The sequence below is a fragment of the Lactuca virosa genome, chromosome 5, assembly GCF_052849685.1.
Source record: "Lactuca virosa cultivar CGN04683 chromosome 5, Lactuca_virosa_CGN04683_v6, whole genome shotgun sequence".
Classification (NCBI taxonomy): Eukaryota; Viridiplantae; Streptophyta; class Magnoliopsida; order Asterales; family Asteraceae; genus Lactuca; species Lactuca virosa.
This window is the reverse complement of record NC_136430.1, coordinates 299,586,409-299,607,422: the sequence shown is the minus strand read 5'-3', so window position 1 is coordinate 299,607,422 and position 21,014 is coordinate 299,586,409.

Genomic DNA, 21,014 nt, shown 5'->3' with positions numbered 1-21,014 from the left:
ACTGTGGTGTTGCGATAAGTCTAAAACTTACCAAATCCTATACTAATGAAGCATAGTTAAAATACTATAGGAGTAATTTAGTTACTATAAGATAACAACAAGTATCGATCATACAAATAAATATACCGTAGAAGTGTTTTAGACTCTATAAATAATTTATATAAAATTTAAAAGACCCTTACTGATAGGTCTATAATTGTGGAGTGTATACTCCCAGGGTTTTATATATTGGAATTTTTATAGACTTAGAATTGGTGATCTATGCTCTTCTTCCTGCTTCTTGTTTGGTTATGGTTTTAGAGTAGGGTCACTTATTCGAAGGTCTATTTAATCCTAAATTATATACCACTTGTATACACTGCGGGATCATAGAAGGACCCAACAAGGATCACCCCGTAAGATAAAAATGTTATATTAATCTCATAGGAAACCTCTCGCCGAAAATGTTCGGAATACTCCTCCGAAATACCCTCGCAGTGCTCACAGTATGGTCACCTGCAATCTCCACCTAAAAAGGGGAATCTGAAGTCCCCGGAGCATCTCGAAACTTCTTGCTGAGTGCAGAAGATAAAAATGATCGGGTTATCCCCGAATCAAAAAGAACAAGATCCGTCAATCCATTGACCAAAAAGGTCCCTATACAAAATCATAACAACATAATCATAACAAGAAAGCATTAAAAGAAAAAGATAAGTCACATACCAGTAACGACATCTGGTGTTGGATGGGCCTCATCAGTGGTCAACCGGAACGTTCTACTCTTCACCGCAGGAGCTCCGCCTTGCCCTGGCGGCCATCAGTAATCCTCAAGGTGGCTGGCGCAGGCGCCACCACTACGCTACCAGACAATTTCGGACAATCGGCCTTCTTATGGCTGGTCTGGTTACAGTGGAAACAAATCATGCTCTTCTTGGGGCACTCCCTGCTCATGTGGTCCGGCTGGCCACAACCATAACATATCGAGCCTGCTACCGAACAGGCTCCACTGTGCGCCTTTCCGAACTTCACACAATGGCCACGACCCTCATTGCCTCTGCTGGGAGGATCGAAGGTCTTAGGCTTTTTAGCCTGACCCACTATTGTCTGAACCTGCTCCGACTTCCACTTTGTCCAGAGCTCCAACTCAATTTCCTGCTCACGAGCCTTCTCAATCATGTCATTCACGGTCTTGCACCTTAAGAAGCTCACAAACTCTCGGATATCATCCCTCAACATAACATGATATCACATCTTCATCATCTCCTCATTCATAGCGTACTGCGGGACCAGTAGTGCCTTCTCTCTGAATTTTCCAATAATCTCCGCCACAGACTTCGTAGTCTAGTGAGGGTCCTAGAACTCCCTCACCAACTGTTGCACCTCAATGGCCGGTGCAAACTCCCGATCAAACCTCCGCACAAACTCCTCCCATGTCTTCACTATCACACCTGCCGAACCAACCTCACGGGTAACCTGTTCCCACTAATCTCGCGCCCGATCCCTTAGCATTCAGGACGCGAATCCCACCTTTGCCGCCTCGGGGCAAAAGATCATGCGTTGAGCATTCTCCATGTCAGCAATCCAATAGCAACTAGAGATGGGGTCGTTAACCCCAAAGAACTCAGGAGCTCCAAACGCCTTGAACTCGTGAAAAGAGGGAGTTCGAGAACCAATCTGGCCCGAAGTGATTTTAGCTTGAGAAGACCTAAGCCGCTGTTGGGTTTTGAGCATTCTAACACTCCTATGGTGTCCATGCAACCCTAGAAACCTTGGATCTATGTTTTCGCTATTATACATGCAAACTTTCTTTTTTCCAAGGTTTCATCCTAACTAGAATATGATGGGGTATATGTAATATGAAAACTAGTAGAATGACATACCTTTCTTGTAGCTTTGATTCCTTAAGACTTTGTGAACCTAGCAACCCAAATGCGATGCCTCAAATGCTTCACACAACACCACCAACAATTGGAATAACTTGAGAGAAGATTCTATTGAACCAAAATTGGCTAGCCCTCACTTGTGTATCCTTAAGTGTCGATTTTGCTAGGATGAGGCTTCATTATATAGTGTGCACATTAGGGTTACACCATGTAACTCATGCCTTTCCACATTCCTCATGATCCATGGGTTTTAACCTCCATGAAGTATCCATGGGTCAACACATGGGTTTAGCCCAACATGAAGAACTATAGATCATAAGCCCACTATATAAGAATGAATGATTAACCAAACCAATCCCCATTTATTTAATTAGTCTCTTTTGATCACAAAATTAATTCCAAACTAATTCTTGATCAATACTAATTAAACAATTCATATTAATATATTAGAACTTATAATATATTAATAAATCATAAATATCCTCTTCTCACAAAAGTCTATCCAAATTGTTCTGATGCCATGCAACCCAAATGGATCTTGCCAAATCGGGTCAAGTACATACCAAATATAGTTATGGACTTAGACACCTTATCCAACAGTCTCCCACTTGGATAAGTCTAATAGCTATATCTGCAAGTACGACTTCAGGATCCGACCAGCAATCATAAGCTCTTAAAAGTCTTGTGGAACTAAGTTGTGCAATTTTAGATAAGTGATCATATAATCCTCTGTTCTCAAGATATCAGCTGGACAAATATATGGAACAACGTCGTACTTATTGTCCAGCAGTTTGTTTCCCGATTTCCTATTTGTTTGACATAGAACTTAATCGAACACATCAATTTAGTTCTGACCGGTCCCGACACATAAGTCAAAACAAAATCATCGAGGGGCCCAAGATATCGCCTTTAATCCTCCAAGGACTAAAAGAAACAGATAAACTTCGACTCATATGCTTGTACTAACTAATCATCAAATTGTACACAACAACACGTTTTATAACATCATGTTACTGATGCATTTTCGTACTATCAATGTACAACCAACTCATAGTCAACAAATCATATCTCTTGGTTTGAAGACTTATACGATATTACCGTCTCACGATCACTCGAGATGAATTCCATGAAGTGATACAAGTGAGCGTGGGTTGATTCCAATACTCAGAACTTATGAGCACTCATGAATGTTGCAACAACAATTGCTATGTCTAATACAATTCAGACAAATCTACAAATCCAATTCATGACAGTTTTAAACATCAAATGTCAATTAAATTTCAACTATTACAAGTTTCAAAATCTATCTAATTACTAAAACTAATATCATCCTTCAGCCCAATGCGCCTCACATGTTATAAATGCTTAACCCTACACAGTCCCTTCATGAGGGGATCTGCTGGGTTCTCATCCGATGATACCCTATTTTCCACAAGGAGCCCTTCTTCTATTCAATGTCTAATGAAGTGGTATTTTCTGTCGATGTGCCTGGATCTGCCGTGATCACTTGGTTCCTTGGCTAAGGCAACTGCACTCTCGTTATCACATAAAATCTCCATAGCCTCCTTTATAGTTGGTACAACTCCAAGGTCTCCAATGAAGTTCTTCAGCCATATTGCCTCCTTCGCCGCCTCGCTTGCTGCTATATACTCTGATTCGCAAGTTGAATCAACTACTGTCTCCTGCTTGGAACTTTTCCAAGTAATTGCTCCTCCATTTAGGGTAAAGAGCCAGCCCGACTGAGAGCAGAAATTATCCCTGTCTGTCTGAAAGCTGGCATCACTATACCCCACTACTCTCAAGTCATCACTCCCACCAAGGGTAAGGACCCAGTCCTTAGTCCTCCGCAGGTACTTGAGAATGTTCTTCACCGCAGCCCAGTTGGGATGTCACTTCCTATAAGTAGTATGTCATCCACATACAATACCAAAAAGCTAACTATACTCCCACTAGCCTTAACATACACATAGGACTCATCCTCGCTCCTCGAACAACCAAACTCGTTGACTTTCTCATCGAAACAAAGATCCCATTTGCGAGATGCTTATTTTAATCCATAGATGGATTTTTCAAGCTTACACACTCTATTAGGGTACTTTGCATCGAAAAAAATCCTCTGGCTAACTCATGTAAACATCCTCAGCCAACTTTCCATTAAGGAAAGCGGTTTTGACATCCATTTGCCATATTTCATAATCATGAAATGCAGTAATGGCTAGCATAACCCTAATAAACTTAATCTTTGCTACTGGTGAGAAAGTCTCATCATAGTCAACTCCCAGAGTTTGAGTAAAGCCCTTCGCAACCAGTCGCGCCTTATAAGTGTGTACCTTCTCGTCCATGTCGGTCTTCTACTTGAAGATCCATTTGCACCCGACTGTCTTACGACCCACTACATTGTCAACAAAATTCCAAACTTGATTGTCATACATGGAATGAATATCGATGTCCATAGCCTCCTTCAATTTGGCAGATTCAGGGCCTTCCATGGCTTCCTTGAAGTTGTTAGTGTTGGATTAGTTTCTAAGTCCATAACTATAATTGGTATGTACTTGACCCGACTCGGCATGGTCCATTTGGTTTGCATGGCATCAGAACATTTGGTTATACCGTTTGTGAGAAGAGGACATTTGTGACATATTAATATATTATAAGTTCTAATATATTAATATGAAATCATGTTATTTAATTAGTATTGATCAAGAATTAATTTGGACTTAATTTAGTGATCAAAAGAGACTAATTAAATATATGGGGATTGATTGTGTAAATCATTCATTCTTATATATGTGGGCTTATGATCCATGATTCCTTATGTTGGGTTTAACCAATGTGGTGATCCATGGAGGTTAAAACCCATGGAGCATAAGGAATGGGTAAAGTCATGGGTTACATTGTGTAACCCTAATATGCACACTATATAAGGACCCCTTTAGCTCAAACAATTGGAACTAGTGATACATAGATGAGGGCTAGCCGATTTGAGCATGAGTGTCTTCTTTTCATGGTTATTCCAAGTGTTGATGATGTTGTGTGAACCATTTGAGGTGTCACATCTGGGGCACTAGGCTCTCGAGCTTCATGGAGTCAAGCTACATCAACAAGGTATGTATTCTATCTATTTTATTACCCAAGTATCAAAGATTTTATGCTAGTTAGGGTAATACCATGGAATATTCATATTTGCATGTATAATAGAGAAAACATAGTTCCAAGGTATTTAGGGTTGCATGTACACTTAGGAGTGTTAGAAAGCTCAAAACCCTACAGTGGTATCAGAGCCTAGGCTTGTTTTCTTGTTATACTTGCAAAATCTGCTTGAAAATCGAAGTTTTTTGCTGTCTGGGCAGCTGACTCGGCGAGTCCATCAGATGACTCGACGAGTCCATGCCTTAAAAGTGTTCAAATCGATCCAACTCGTCGAGATGGTTCATGCACTCAACGAGTTGGACCCCAAGACAGCATATCTTCGACTGTTTTGGCTGGAACTGGACTAGGAACATTACCCTAAGCTGTTTTTGGACTTGTAAACCTGTTTTTGATGTGGTAATATTCATGCTAATCTAATTTTAAAGATAATTGTCAATAGATTCATGTTTTGTATTAGTTTAAGGATTAGGCTAATTACGTGGAAAAGTTTGATTTGAATTATCTTGTTCTTATAAGTTGCTTAGATTATTAGAAAAGTTATGTGATAATGTGTTTTCAATCCAAATTAATCTAAGAGTTGATTCTAAAATGTGTTTTTGTAACTTGTCCTTAAGTTATGTGAAAATTCACATTTAAGATTCATAAAACTCATAAAGTTTTTCCATAAGTTATGAATAAGGAAGAGTCACATTCTTTTAATGGTTTAAAGTCTTCCATAACTTGTCCTCAAGTTATGGAACTTGAAGAGTTTTTTTAATTAAAGCTACTTTAAACACATAAGTTATGGAATTGAATAGTTTTGAATAGTTTCAAAACTTGCCCTCAAGTTTTGGAATTTGTAAAGTTTTCCCTCATGAATACTTAAATTCCAAATTAAGCCCTTAGAATTTTAAAAGTTAAAATTCAACACTTATACTTTATAATATTATAAGTTAATATATATATATATATATATATATATATATATATATATATATATATATATATATATATATATATATATATATATAAGAGTAAAGTCAGTCTTACCGTTAGTAGGCCTGATTCACGAAGCCGGTCTATAAGGGGGGGGGGGTATAAGGTTGTTGCCTATAAAATGGCAGCTTAATGGGTGTCCACTCTCACCCACCACTTCCTTGACTGGTGGAGGGTCGTTAGACGATCGGGTTTGACAGGACATTAATTCTCCCTTCATTAAAAGTATAATGATAAATATAAAGTAACTAAACCTTATTAAATTCCCAATCTTAGTTACTTTAGGAAAATGTGAATTTGGTGCTAACCCATGAAATTACACTTTGCACTTTGCTTAAGTCGATTAGTGGAGCGTGTGTGGTTAACCGGCACACTAACTTGATTTAACAAGGTAGGCAAAGGGTAACTTAATGTTTAGCATAGGATCGGTGGAGCGCGTGTGGTTAACCGACACATCGATTAAGTGATAAATATTAAGGGTACCAAGTACATTTGCATGGTTATTCACACCTTGTTTTGTGATCCTCGGCATCCCAGTCACAAAACTTGAGAGGGCACAATCGAGATTGAAACATGCCATTGAAAAGTGCAATGAATCTCAAAAGATCTAGGAGTTTCAAATCCAAGTAAAACCTAATAATTTATTTCGTTTTTCATGGTGGAAATTGGTGAATTGTCATTCGCCTACCTTCAAATATTTTTATAGCCTGGATTACGACATCCCTCTTCCAAGTTATAAAATATTGTGTTGGGTCCTAGCCTTAGTATTTCATATTGGGTATTATATTAAGGACTTTAAATCAACTATCTTGAATATCTCCCAAAGGATGTTTAGTTCAGACATCTATGATCTTCCAAAATCTCTTGGAACTTCACTTCCTCCACCTCCTCCAATTATTCTCCATATCCCACAAGTTCAAGGTCACTCAAGCCCTATTGGCAAGCAAGGTCTATGTGTGATCGCATCTTGGAGATGAAGTCACATATTGACAAGCCGGGAGAGTTGGGTTTCAAAGTCTTAAGAAAGTTGGATGTTAAATCACTTTCTAAGTCACATAGTGAGTTCCTTTGGGACTACTATGAAACAGACTATGACATGACCCTTAAATGATCTTATCTATTTGCTTGGTGCTGCTGAATCAACAATGATTTGGAGGACTAGTAAAGCAAGTTTGATTAAGAAGATCAACTTCCCAAACCTAAAATGGACATTGACAATGGTAACATTGGATATCCAGAAAAAGCTTTCTCTTCCCAAAGGAAAGGGATCGGCCATAGTCAATTCGGTTGACCAAATGGTAAAGAGAAAGTCTAAGTTTGTGATAGTCCCGTGTATCATTTCCATAGAGACCATATGTTTATATTCCCAAAGGAAGGGGCATTGATTACGAAGCTGCCTATTTACCTGAAAGATCATAAGGTTGATTAAGTCAAGAAGTTTGACTCTACTTCAGGTAAAGTCCACTATCTAACTCTGTTAAGTTTCTATTCTGAGATTCTTATTACATGATGTGAATGGGTCACATGTTGATGTTTTAAGAATCAAAGAAAAGTGAAGAAACTTCAAGGAAGTATATGTTGATTCTGATCGCGAATATGGATTTCAATCGCATGGTTTGGTGATCAGAATTTTTGAGCTGTTGCTTAGGAGTTATGATATATTGCTTAGGAATAGATAACAACAAGTTTTTCATATGCATTTGCACTGTAAGGATAAGTTTTTTCCGCAAAGTTTTAAAATAAAATAAAAAGGTTTTAATTTTATATTTATTTTAAATATCCTTACAGTGGCATTTGTGAAAAATCTTTGTTTATATGATTCCATTGATAGCAATATTGGAAAATTGGACTTGATTCTTTCATTTGTGGTAGTGTCTAAATTTACCAAATAAGGAAAGACTTTCATCGCCCAAGTTTCAATTGGACCGAAACTTGGAATCATGCAAGTTGTATAGTATGATGAATGAGAATTTTCATCTTTGGAAAAATTAAGAGTAATTCCTTGGTCAGATGTATATATGAGTCAAGTGAAGGACTAAGGGATTGAGTATACATTTTTGTGCACTGGTCAAGTCTACCACAAAAGATCGATAAGACTATTCGTCATGATTTACTAAAGTTTAGTAAATATGATTATACTTACCAATTTAAATATAATTTTGAAACATTGGAAAAGTTTCGATGTATGGCAGAACGAATGAGAAGAATCAAATTAGGCAGAAAGATAAAAGTTTCTCAAATCTGAAAAGATGGGAGAGTACTTTAGTATCATGTTTTGTGATCATCTTAATGATTAAGAAACCATAACACAATTGGTCTTCTAAGGACATCTTAGTGCATTCTTATGGCTAAGAAGAGGAGTCATGAATTGTTGAAATGGTTAAATCAAGAAGACGAGTCATACTTCGTTCCAAAACAAGTCTTAGAGTCATACTCCAAGATTGTAACTTGAGTGACATATCTTAAACAAAGGTTTGTAACACTTGTCAAATGTAAAAGTAAAAAGTGTCCTACTCTTGTGCATTTGAAATTGGTAAGTTGTGATGTTTTGGATAAAACAAAGACCAACTAAGGCCAATTGAGTGAAGTGTTTGTCTTGATAAAGAATCCGCACTATCTCTTGAATATTTGGCAAGATAGTCTTATATGTCAAGAGGACAGTGGGAGTCTTAAAGATCCTGAAAGAATTTCAAGATCTAATCAAGAATAAAAACCTGTAGTTTGACACTAGCACACGACGTGAGGTTTATAACCTATCGTGTTGACATATTTCTATTTCTGTGCCCATTAAGGTTGGCTTTGCATATGAGTTCTGAGAGTTCTCAATTGGTTGCATAACAACTTGGAAGCAATGGCAGGCCCTTGTGCTGTCAGGTGACAAGAAATTAAGATTGAGTTCAGTCCATATGAGTTTGGATTTGTCATTATCCTTGTCTTGTGATTATGGTTTTGATAAATTCACATGGATAAGAACACATACACCATAAAATCTAAGTGTCATAAGGTTTCTCTCCGATTCATGAAAATGATGGTGAGGAAACACTTTCACTAAGTAGATTTTAAGTAGATAACAGTTGTGATATTTGCATTCTCAAAGTCGTTAGTGGAGCGTGTGTGGTTAACCGGCACACTAACTTGGACTTGTGAGAAATGGCAAAGGTCTAAACAATTGAGACTATGATTACGACACCCCTTTTCATAGTTCTGGAATTGTTTAGACACACATGAGTGCTATCTAAGGAAAGGTGTATGATTTTGATAAAGTTTTATCAAAGCATCTCGTATCAGAAATCTAAAGTTTGGTAAGAAAGTCAATAAAGTATTGATTTCTAGAAGTCCAGCTGATTTTGAGTATATGTCAAAGCTAGTGGGAACATGAGTGTTATGCTAATAATCATCATGTTAGTGGGAGCATGATAATTATGGTAAGTATTGCAAGTTAGCAATGTTAATTATAGAAAACAAAAGTTTCAATTCGTGAAGTTGCAGGGGGTTGAAAAGTTGTTTTGCTATAATTAAGGGAGATGAAATTATACTTCATTTCAATTCTAAAAACTTAGATTGAGGTTTTAATCGTCTTTAGACAAGGATATATATATATATATATATATATATATATATATATATATATATATATATATATATATATATATATATATATATATATATATATATGAATTTTATGTTTGAGTGGCTCAACATAAGGAAATTCTATATATGGGTCCATTATTTGCGTTCTAAAATTCGATTATGATTACGACATCCCTTTTCATAATCTAAATTATGAGAACTTGGCAAATAGACATAGAAATATTATAGCAAAAAGACTGGTCTAGTATCATGTCTTTATGTGAGACATCATGAATCGTGTCCCATATGCTTCGGATATAGGATCGATTGCATGTGCTATAATATTCATCCTTTCTAAATTTTCCAAATGCTCTGGGCATTAAGGGGGGAAAATCTAGAATTGGATATGACTAAAATGATTAAGCAATTGTTCAAGAACAATCTAAGGTTTACCAAAGATTGGTTGCTCAGGGACAGTTGGAAGTATAGTGTTAAATTTTGGAAGGACCATATTGACATACTCTGAAAGGAGGCAACTCTTGTTCAGAAGTGACAGTCAAAATGGGAATATGGAAATGTTTCATAGTTGGAAGTTATTCAATCTGTGCAAGATTAGAAAAACTTAATGCAAGAAGGATGTTTCCATGGAGTTGATCTCCATTGGAATACTCTGTAATGTCTGTTGACAAGTCTTTGTGACTTTGTGCATAATCATTACAAGAGGATCAGTGCATATAAGTTTAAAATCTAACAGATTTCGGTAAATGATAGGAATTTGAAATTCTTACATTTTCGATAAGGATTTGGGAGTGTGAAAAGAGAATCATTGAAATTATGTTCAATCGATCTAGTTCACAAAGTAAAGATCATAGACAAACATAGAGTTCTTACTTGGTGTATGGCAAAGCTATTGTTTAGAAAAACATAGCGTACATGCTTGGAGCATGGGATAACTAGTGTTTTTAATTCAAGTATAAAGTTGATAAAACCGAAACAATGAATAATGAGTAATCAGTATGGTGATAAATAAAAAGTGTTGTATTTATATTCATAGGTTTTGATACCATATTGGATTCAATGATTATTTTGTTTCATTTTGCATGTTTTGACTTCCAGAATAAACTAGGTCATTCTTCCCGAATGACTAAGTTATTTAAACCATCCACAGTCGGTCATATATTGGAAGTAGATATGAATCAAGACTGTCATGAGTTGGCTTGTAGATGTCGAAGATGTTGGACATAGCAAAGTATTGCTACAACACTCATGAGTACTCATAAGTTCTGAGTATTGGATTCAACCCGCGCTCATTTAAATCACTTCATGGATTTTATCACGAGTGATCATGAGATGATAATATCTTATATTCTTCAAACCTAGAGATATGAGTTGTTACTATGAGTTGTTTGTACATTGATTGTGCGAAAACGCATTGGTAACTCGATGTTATAAAACGTGCCTTTGTGTATGATTCAACAAGTAGTAGAACAAGCCATATGAGTCGAAGTTTATCCATTCCTTTTACCTTCGGGATAAAAGCGATATCTGTGGCCCCCTCGATGATTTAGCGATGAGACATGTGAGTGCTTAGCCAAGCCAGGACTGATTTGATTTGTTCAATCAGTCAGTCATCATGAATCGGAAATCCGGAAACAACAAATGGACAGAGAGAATGATTTATAATCCATGTCTCATTCCATATGATATCTAGAATGGAGGAATATATGATCCCTTATCTAATGGACAAGTCATTGACAAAGGTCAGAGTTCATCGACAAGGTCAGAGTCCGACAACGGCTTTTGAGAGCTACGATTGCCAGTTAGTTTTTGAAGTCATACGCAATAATAGTTTTAGACTTATCCAAGTGGGAGACTGTTGGATTAGTGTCGAAGTCCATAACTATAATTGGTATGTACTTGACCCGACTCGGCATGGTCCATTTGGGTTGCATGGCATCAGAACATTTGGATAGACCGTTTGTGAGAAGAGGACATTTGTGACATATTAATATATTATAAGTTCTAATATATTAATATGAAATCATGTTATTTAATTAGTATTGATCAAGAATTAATTTGGACTTAATTTAGTAATCAAAAGAGACTAATTAAATATATGGGGATTGATTGTGTAAATCATTCATTCTTATATATGTGGGCTTATGATCCATGATTCCTTATGTTGGGTTTAACCCATATGGTGATCCATGGATACTCCATGGAGGTTAAAACCCATGGAGCATAAGGAATGGGTAAAGTCATGGGTTACATGGTGTAACCCTAATATACACACTATATAAGGACCCCTTTAGCTCAAACAAGTGGAACTAGTGATACATAGATGAGGGCTAGCCTATTTGAGCATGAGTGTCTTCTTTTCATGGTTATTCCAAGTGTTGATGATGTTGTGTGAACCATTTGAGGTGTCACACTTGGGGCACTAGGCTCTCGAGCTTCATGGAGTCAAGCTACATCAACAAGTTATGTATTCTATCTATTTTATTACCCAAGTATCAAAGATTGTATGCTAGTTAGGGTAATACCTTGGAATATTCATATTTGCATGTATAATAGAGAAAACATAGATCCAAGGTATTTAGGGTTGCATGTATACTTAGGAGTGTTAGAATGCTCAAAACCCTACAGTTAGGTTCATCCAGATTTATCAGTGTACTATCACTGATAAACGCATCACCTTCTGCAGTAATATGGAAACCATAATAAAAATCAGGTGTGCTCCTAACTCTCGTGGAACGCCTCAGAGGTACGAACTCATCAATCGGCTCAACAGGAGTTTCCTCCTCAGGTTGATTTCTAGTGTTTGAGGTTCCTTCACTGCTTGACTCTTGAAGTTCTTCAAGGTAAATTTGCCTCCCACTGTTTCCTTGGCTTATGAATTCTCTCTCACGAAAGACTCTTCTCCTCACCACGAAGACTAAATTGTCACTCGGTCCGTAGAAGAGATAACCAAAAGATTTATGTGGATAGCCGATGAAAATACACCGCTCACTTCGAGGTTCGAGCTTCTCGTGAGTCTCGCGCCTCACGAAAGCCTCGCAACCCCAAATCTTGATGTGGTCTAAAGTGGGAACTCTCCCAGTCCACATCTCATGAGGTGTTTTGGCAACCTTCTTGGTAGGGACTAGATTAAGGATATGGGCGGCAGTCTCCAAGGCATACCCCCAGAATGAGATTGATAACGAAGCTCGAATCATCATGGAACAAACCAAGTCTAACATGGTTCGATTGTGCCTCTCAGCCACACCATTCAGCTATGGTGTCCTAGAAGGTGTCAATTGTGACACAACTCCACATCCCCTTAAGATAGTCAAGGAACTCGAGACTAAGATACTCACCACCTCGATCGGATCGGAGCATCTTTATCTTCCTGCCCAACTGATTCTCCACTTCCTGTTTAAACTCTTTGAATTTTTCAAAGGTTTATGACTTATGCTTGATTAAGTAGACATAGCCATATCTACCATAATCATTAGTAAAAGTCACATAGAAGCGGTTAAAATCCCTTGTGGCGGCTCTGAATGGTCCACACACATCAGTGTGTATGAGGTCCAACAAACCTTCACCCCTAGCACAAGTACCAGTGTAACGACGTAAATTTTCAAAACAAAATTTTCATTTACAATCACATAATTCTCATAATGTATTTCACAAAAATCTCATTTATTAAGTTTATAATTCAAAACTCCATAATTGCTCGGTTAAAATCCAGGATGCTCAAAAACGTAACTCTTTCACTGGTGTGTACAATCAAGTCGGTCCCTTCCCGCAATCCTGAGAACCACCTGAAACACATAACACATAACACAGTAAGCACGAAGCTTAGTGAGTTCTCCAAAATACCAGATACCACATATTAGCCACTCGAGGCTATAACTCTCAAAGACCCTCTGGTCAATGTGTCCCAGTGGGACCCTCCAGTCCCACAACTCTGATGGACCCTCCGGTCCTAACTCTGTGGACCCTCCGGTCCTAACTCTGAATAACACATAACATAGCATATATATCACACAGACAAAATGCAGAACTCAAATAAGCACATAAGATGCTCTATCACACAACTCTGGTTACCACTCTAGGTAAATTATAGTGAGAAGACTCACCTGTCAAGCAACAAGTAAATAACCTCGCACCCGAATCTCGAACCAGCCTCCGCCTAACACAAGGGATGAATATCTCTAAGTAACACTCTTTTCTCAACTCAAATAACCGAAGGCAATTCTTTCTCTCTCTAACCCTTTGAAGTGGATAAAAGACCATTTTACCCCTCCATGGTCTCTATTACTCATGTTGACCAAAGCCCCAAAGTCAACAAAAGTCAAACTCGAGTCAACAGTCTCATGTCTGACCCGACTCGTCGATTGCACTCTTGCGACTCGTCGAGTCCCCTCGTATCCTCAGAAGTCTCAAAAAGTCCAGCTCAACTCGTCGAGTTGACCCCCAACTCGCCGAGTTGTCACTCAATCAACCCATCAGGACAACCCTCACCGACTCGTCGAGTCAGGCCAGAGACTCGACGAGTCCCTTCGATCAGATTCCTCATTCATAAGATTTAAGGCAGATCCATCACCCCAAACACTAGATCTACCATTCTAAGGGTCGATTGTCACGTAAAGCTGCAACCTTTACGTTTAAACATGGCATATAAGGCTCATAATGCCAATATAACTCTAACAAGGATGATTAACCAGAATAAATCATTTATGGCTAAATAAAGCTATAATCTTTGGACTCTCTGGACCTCACAAGGTCCAGATCTGAAGTCTAGGCCTCAAAAGGGACCTTATGCATTCAAAGTCCCAACAATGGTGGAAGAAACCCTTATCTTCCATATTTACAAGATCTAAGCAAAATAACAAGAAAGGTGCAAGCTTTTACCTCTTACTCAAGCCCTTGCACGAAGTTACACCAGATCCACTGATTCTCTAGCTCCCTTGATGGATGATCTCCTCTTCTCCTCAAGAGATGCACTAGTCTACTCCAAGTTTTAGCTTCTAAGATTCTCATGGCTCACTATACACGTTTAGGGTTTGCTCTCAAGGAAGGGTAGCTGCAAATGAGGCTATAAGTTCCTTTAAATAGGTCCCAAACCCGGGAAATTAGGGTTTCCCTGCCCAGCACCCACTCAGTGAGTCAGCTCTCTGACTCGTCGAGTCCAATCATTAAGTCCCACACGGCACCCGACCCTACTCGGCGAGTTGGACTCCCAACTCGTCGAGTCACTCCATAAACTTCAAAAATTCAACCATACACTAACATACTTGAAATTTCGGATGTTACAATTCTCCCCCACTTGAATTAGATTTCGCCCTCGAAATCGCTTCTCAACTGCACATAGATTGAACTCAATAACTCGAAAAGCGCCACTGAAAGGATCTCATACCACACCGATATCTTTCTCCAGGAACACCTGAATCCAAACAGGAACTCCCAAATCCGGAACAAAACCGACCCCTCTGTCGCTAAGATACCCCTTTCTGACCTTCCAAAACCTGGAAACTCTAGTGGCCTAGCCCGCCGCTAGACCGTCCACTCAAGATATCACCACGTTATTCGCTCATCGAATAACAGACCCTGCGAACTCACTGCCCCTCTGAATCTCACAAGACAAAATCCAACAATCGGCTACCGATCACTCATACCAGACATACTAAACGATCTGAAACACACTCCAAGGAACGAAGGGGGGGGGGGGGTTCGCACCCTACCAAGGACTCATCCACTGAACTGCTATCAGAACCCTTCCGAACAATGAGCTCTCAATACCCTGTCCTCTGACACAAGAAAATGATCATGCTTACTCAGCAGTGTCCTCCGACATCTAGCAAACATAAATCCCAGCTCCCTCCTCAGATATCCCCCTTTCAACACTGAGCACTAGGTCATCTCCCAACCCAGCAATTGAACCTCCAAAGGTTATTCAGCATGCTCCAAAACGTCTCATTAACTTCCTTCTCACAGTATCCATCTCAGCCCACCGTGACACACAAATCACGAAGCTCGCTTTACCCCAAGCAATTACTATAATCCCAACTGAAATCGTCTCACCCTCGACCTCTGTCGTCAACCACCCATTAGTCCCATGCGTTTCGCGGTTTTCCCACACCAACAAACTGACCCACTCAGGTGTAAGACACCAGATTAAAAAAAACAATACCCCCTGCAAAATGAAATCCTTCTCTTGAATCCGGAATCTCATTCCGCCTACTCAATACGCCACTAGAATCAAACTCAACTCGAGAGTCTGGTCCAGCACAGAATTGGAACCACTCGTCCCAACGAAATACTCAACTCGCGACCATGACCCGCAACCCACGTGTACATCACTTCTCCGATTCCTTCCGATGGCGGTCTCCACGGCCTATCTCAGAATAGAATGATTCATGTCCATTATGGAGACATCTGTCTCTCTCCTGGTCTGGCCATCGGGTCCCCGAAGACTCAATCCAATAGGCTACTCAAGCCTAGGAACTCTCCTGCGTCACGCTCTGACTAACGAATAAAATGGCTCCCCGTAGCACCACGACACTCTCTCACTGGCTAGTGAGTACTACGGCTCCCTGCAGTATCACAACACCCTCTTACTGACTAGTGAGTACTACGGCTCCCCGCAGTATCACAACACCCTCTCACTGACTAGTGAGTACTACGGCTCCCCGCAGTATCACAACACCCTCTCTTATCAGCCCACAATCTCATTCTCAGGTCATTACTTTACTTCGTTCACTAACCCACGCTTCGCGGCCCAACATAGATAGATACACACACACCCATCTTTGCTAAGCATCATTACTCCTAACAACCACCGTCGAGACAAAACACGTTTTCTTGCTGCAATTCACATTCTCAGATGAACCCGCTTGATGTCAATTAGTTGAAAGGTCTCCCACTGGAACCGAAAACACCTGATACACCACTCGCCATCTCATAACTCGAGACTCAAAATAATCCGAAATTCAGGGCATTATACTCGGATACTTCGGTACACCATCACAGAACCTCATGATGTCTTGCTTCAACCTCTGATCTCTTACTTACAATGTCATACTCAGATATAGACACGCATCCCTTCAGAATCTCACAGCTGATCCTCCTCTCACACAACTCGCGACTTCGGAGTACCCCGACTCTCGATTGGGACACGGAGGAATCGTCAATGGCTCAGAACATATTGACGACCATTCGAAACTCTTTCCTCTATTGCTCAAAACCTATGCAAGAATACGCATACCGACCCGGAATTTGGCTGCCCGATCATCTCTTACCCTCCATATAACAACCCATTCATTGAACCAAAAATTCTCAACTTCCGAAGCTATTCTTACAAGCCAACCACCTCAAATTTACCATCATAACCTCGAAGAATTTCTAACCATCACAGGGTCTCTGACCAATGGCCACCAGCTGTGGAGACACTCATCCCTTCCTGCACACGTACAACATGCATCATCTCGCTCTGCACCTCGCCTCGACCACCAATAACCCTGGCCTCATGAATCCGTACCGCAGATCTCTATATCCAGTTCTCCAACCACTCTTGAACAAATCTCTGATTCTCTCAATAAGACACCCTATTCTCCCCCACTCAGGGTTCAAATCATCACCACTTGGCACACCAACAATCTATTCCACACACTGTCTCCACCAGGTACATCACACTTACTCTTGGATAGTACCACATTCACTCGATTGATCTTTCCAGTAGAGAACAAGCAACTCCAAACATCCCGAACCTCAGATACAATCCTCGAAAACCTCCCAACTCGTGGTATCCAAATTCTCATATTAACACACTACTGGTCATCTCAACTGCCCAGTAGTAGTCATGACTCTCAATCTGAGAATAATGAATTCTCACACTCCTTATCTTCGACTCCCCAACCAACGTCCCTTAGGACAATTATCATGAGAGCAGAAGCCTCACTCCTACACTTGATATCCATCACATCCAACGAGAGCCACCGCCCCAATATACTCCTCTTGACCACTGAGCGCTGCTGCCAACACCTGCCCTACTATACTCAAATAGGGTATATCCTTGTCCTTGATCATACCAGTCTCCACTGATGATCCTCTCTTACTATAATACTACCTTGCGGTAGACATACTGCCCAGATACTCTAGTGCAAGATCGCAACCAATGCTACCCTACAGGGTTTACCCCCAAGCTCAGAAATCGAAAGTCTCAATATCTCTTCGGCGTCTCACAGGAAACGGAAATAGCACAACTTTAGTCACAGAAAGTGACATCTCCTCTATCGGCTAATTGCTCAATTCAGACCGTACTCCTCCATAGATCACCATCTTCTACTCATCCCTAAGTCTTGCGACTCCAACTGGCATCTCACCGAAAATCCCTCGGAAACCAACTCGATTTCCCTCTAAAGGTATGCTCCATCGAAACTCATTCAACATGGCCCTCTGGCCCCATACTCTTTCACACCTGATCTCAGTCTAACCAACCACAACGGAATAACTGGTAAACCAGAAGCACTAACCGTTGCGAGTCTTGGTACTCAAACCATGTGACCACCTCTCGATCTTCTATAAATCATGGTACCCGAACCATGTTATCTCCTCTCGATCTACTCCTTAAAACCTCTGGATTCTCCCTGCTTCGAGTATGGGTCCTCTGCTTTCGGTAGTACGGGTCCACACTACCTGCCACATCTACCCATACTTTCCACACGGATCGTCCCAAATTTTCTAAGTAGTTGCTCAACCTTCTCAATCACCAATCCCATCACACGTGTTCGCTCTCCAGCGAGATACTCTCCTCTATCAGCGTACTCATCTACCTAAGTTCACTCCCTAAGCTCTTCCTAGGTTCTCACACTTCTTTGCCATCAGCTGCTGAAGAACTCCTCATGATGCCAGCCATCTACCTCCTAAATATCATCATATTCACTTAGTAGCTGTCTCCCATCATCAAGGGTTCCACAAAGCACGAAGCAAGCCGCATTCGGGCATCGATTAACCTCCACTAACACATATGCCACTCTGGCGTATAATTCATCTTGCTCTATTCACAACTCAAAAGACATCACCGACTCAGGCAATCCTACCTCTCGAGGTATCTAACTACTCTACTCAGTAGACTCCTCAAATGCTCATCTAGGTATCTCTCCTAGATTACCTCTCGACTCAGAACTCTCTCTCTCTCTCTCTCTCTCTCTCTCTCTCTAGGTGATTCCTGCTAGATACTCTTACTCTGCACATACTCAAAAGCACATCACAGATAGCAGCAACTCCTAGGCTAAGGCATCACAAATCAAGCAACTCTAGTCCTAAAATATGAAATACCTAGCCTATCTCTAGCATGCATAATATCTCATGACATCTCACACATATCTCACAACATCTCATAAATATCTCATAACACAAAATAAGGGTATTTGGGAAATCACCGTTCGGGCTTTGGCTAATTGTACACACTGCTCCAACTCGTTTTCTCTTAAACTCTTTCTCATTTAGAAAAATTTATCTCTTTTGAAAATCTTTTCTGAATTCCTCAGTTTGAGTCTAGATTTACCCGAAGGTGCATCCGAATCCCTCAAACCAAGGCTCTGATACCAACTTGTAACGACGTAAATTTTCAAAACAAAATTTTAATTTACAATCAGATAATTCTCATAATGTATTTCACAAAAATCTCATTTATTAAGTTTATAATTCAAAACTCCATAATTGCTCGGTTAAAATCCAGGATCCTCAAAAACGTAACTCTTTCACTGATGTGTACAATCAAGCCGGTGCCTTCCTGCGATCCTGAGAACCACCTGAAACACATAACACATAACACGATAAGCACGAAGCTTAGTGAGTTCCCCAAAATACCAGATACAATATATTAGCCACTCGAAGCTAAAAATCTGAAAGACCGTCTGGTCAATGTGTCCCAGTGGGACCCTCCAGTCCCACAACTCTGATGGACCCTCCGGTCCTAACTCTGAATAATACATAACATAGCATATATATATCACACAGACAAAATGCATAACTCAAATAAGCACATAAGATACTCTATCACACAACTCTGGTTACCACTCTTGGTAAAGTATAGTGAAAAGACTCACCAGGCAAGCAGCAAGTAAATAACCTCGCACCCGATTCTCGAACTAGCCTCCGCCTAACACAGGGGATAAATATCTCTAAGTAACACTCTTTTCTCAACTCAAATAACCGAAGGCAATTCTATCTCTATCTAACCCTTTGAAGTGGATAAAAAGACCATTTTACCCCTCCATGATCTCTATTACTCATGTTGACCAAAGCCCCAAAGTCAACAGAAGTCAAACTCGAGTCAACAGTCTCATGTCTGACCCGACTCGTCGAGTGCACTCTTGCGACTCGTCGAGTCCCCTCGTATCCTCAGAAGTCTCAAAAAGTCCAGCTCAACTCGTCGAGTTGACCCCCAACTCGCCGAGTTATCACTCAATCAACCCATCGGGACAACCCTCACTGACTCGTCGAGTCAAGCCAGAGACTCGGCGAGTCCCTTCGATCAGATTCCTCATTCAAACGATTTAAGGCAGATCCATCACCCCTAACACTAGATCTACCATTGTAAGGGTCGATTGTCACGTAAAGCTGCAAGATTTACGTTTAAACATGAAATATAAGGCTCATAATGCCAATATAACTCTAACAAGGATGATTAACCACAATAACTCTTTTATGGATAAATAAAGCTATAATCTTTGGACTCTCTGGCCCTCACAAGGTCCAGATCTGAAGTCTAGGCCTCAAAAGGGACCTTATGCATTCAAAGTCCCAACAATGGTTGAAGAAACCCTTATCTTCCATATTTACAAGATCTAAGCAAAATAACAAGAAAGGTGCAAGCTTTTACCTCTTACTCAAGCCCTTGCACGAAGTTACACCAGATCCACTGATTCTCTAGCTCCCTTGATGGATGATCTCCTTTTCTCCTCAAGAGATGCACTAGTCTACTCCAAGTTTTAGCTTCTAAGACTCTCATGGCTCTCTATACACGTTTAGGGTTTGCTCTCAAGGAAGGGTAGCTGCAAATGAGGCTATAAGTTCCTTTAAATAGGTCCCAAACCCGGGAAATTAGGGTTTCTCTGCCCATCACCTACTCGGCGAGTCAGCTCTCTGACTCGTCGAGTCCAATCATTAAATCCCAGATGGCACCCGACCCTACTCGGCGAGTTGGACTCCCAACTCGTCGAGTCACTCCATAAACTTCAAAAATTCAACCATACACTAACATACTTGAAATTTCGGATGTTACAACCAGTGAAGGGTGACTTAGTCATTTTTCCAAGTAAACAAGATCTGCAACTATCATCTGACTTTAAGTCAAATGACCCCAAGACTCCAGCCTTTTGGAGTTGGCCTATGCGCTTCTTGTTGACATGTCCAAGACGACAATGCCACAAGGATGCCTTATCCAAACTAGTGGAAGAATCAATATGC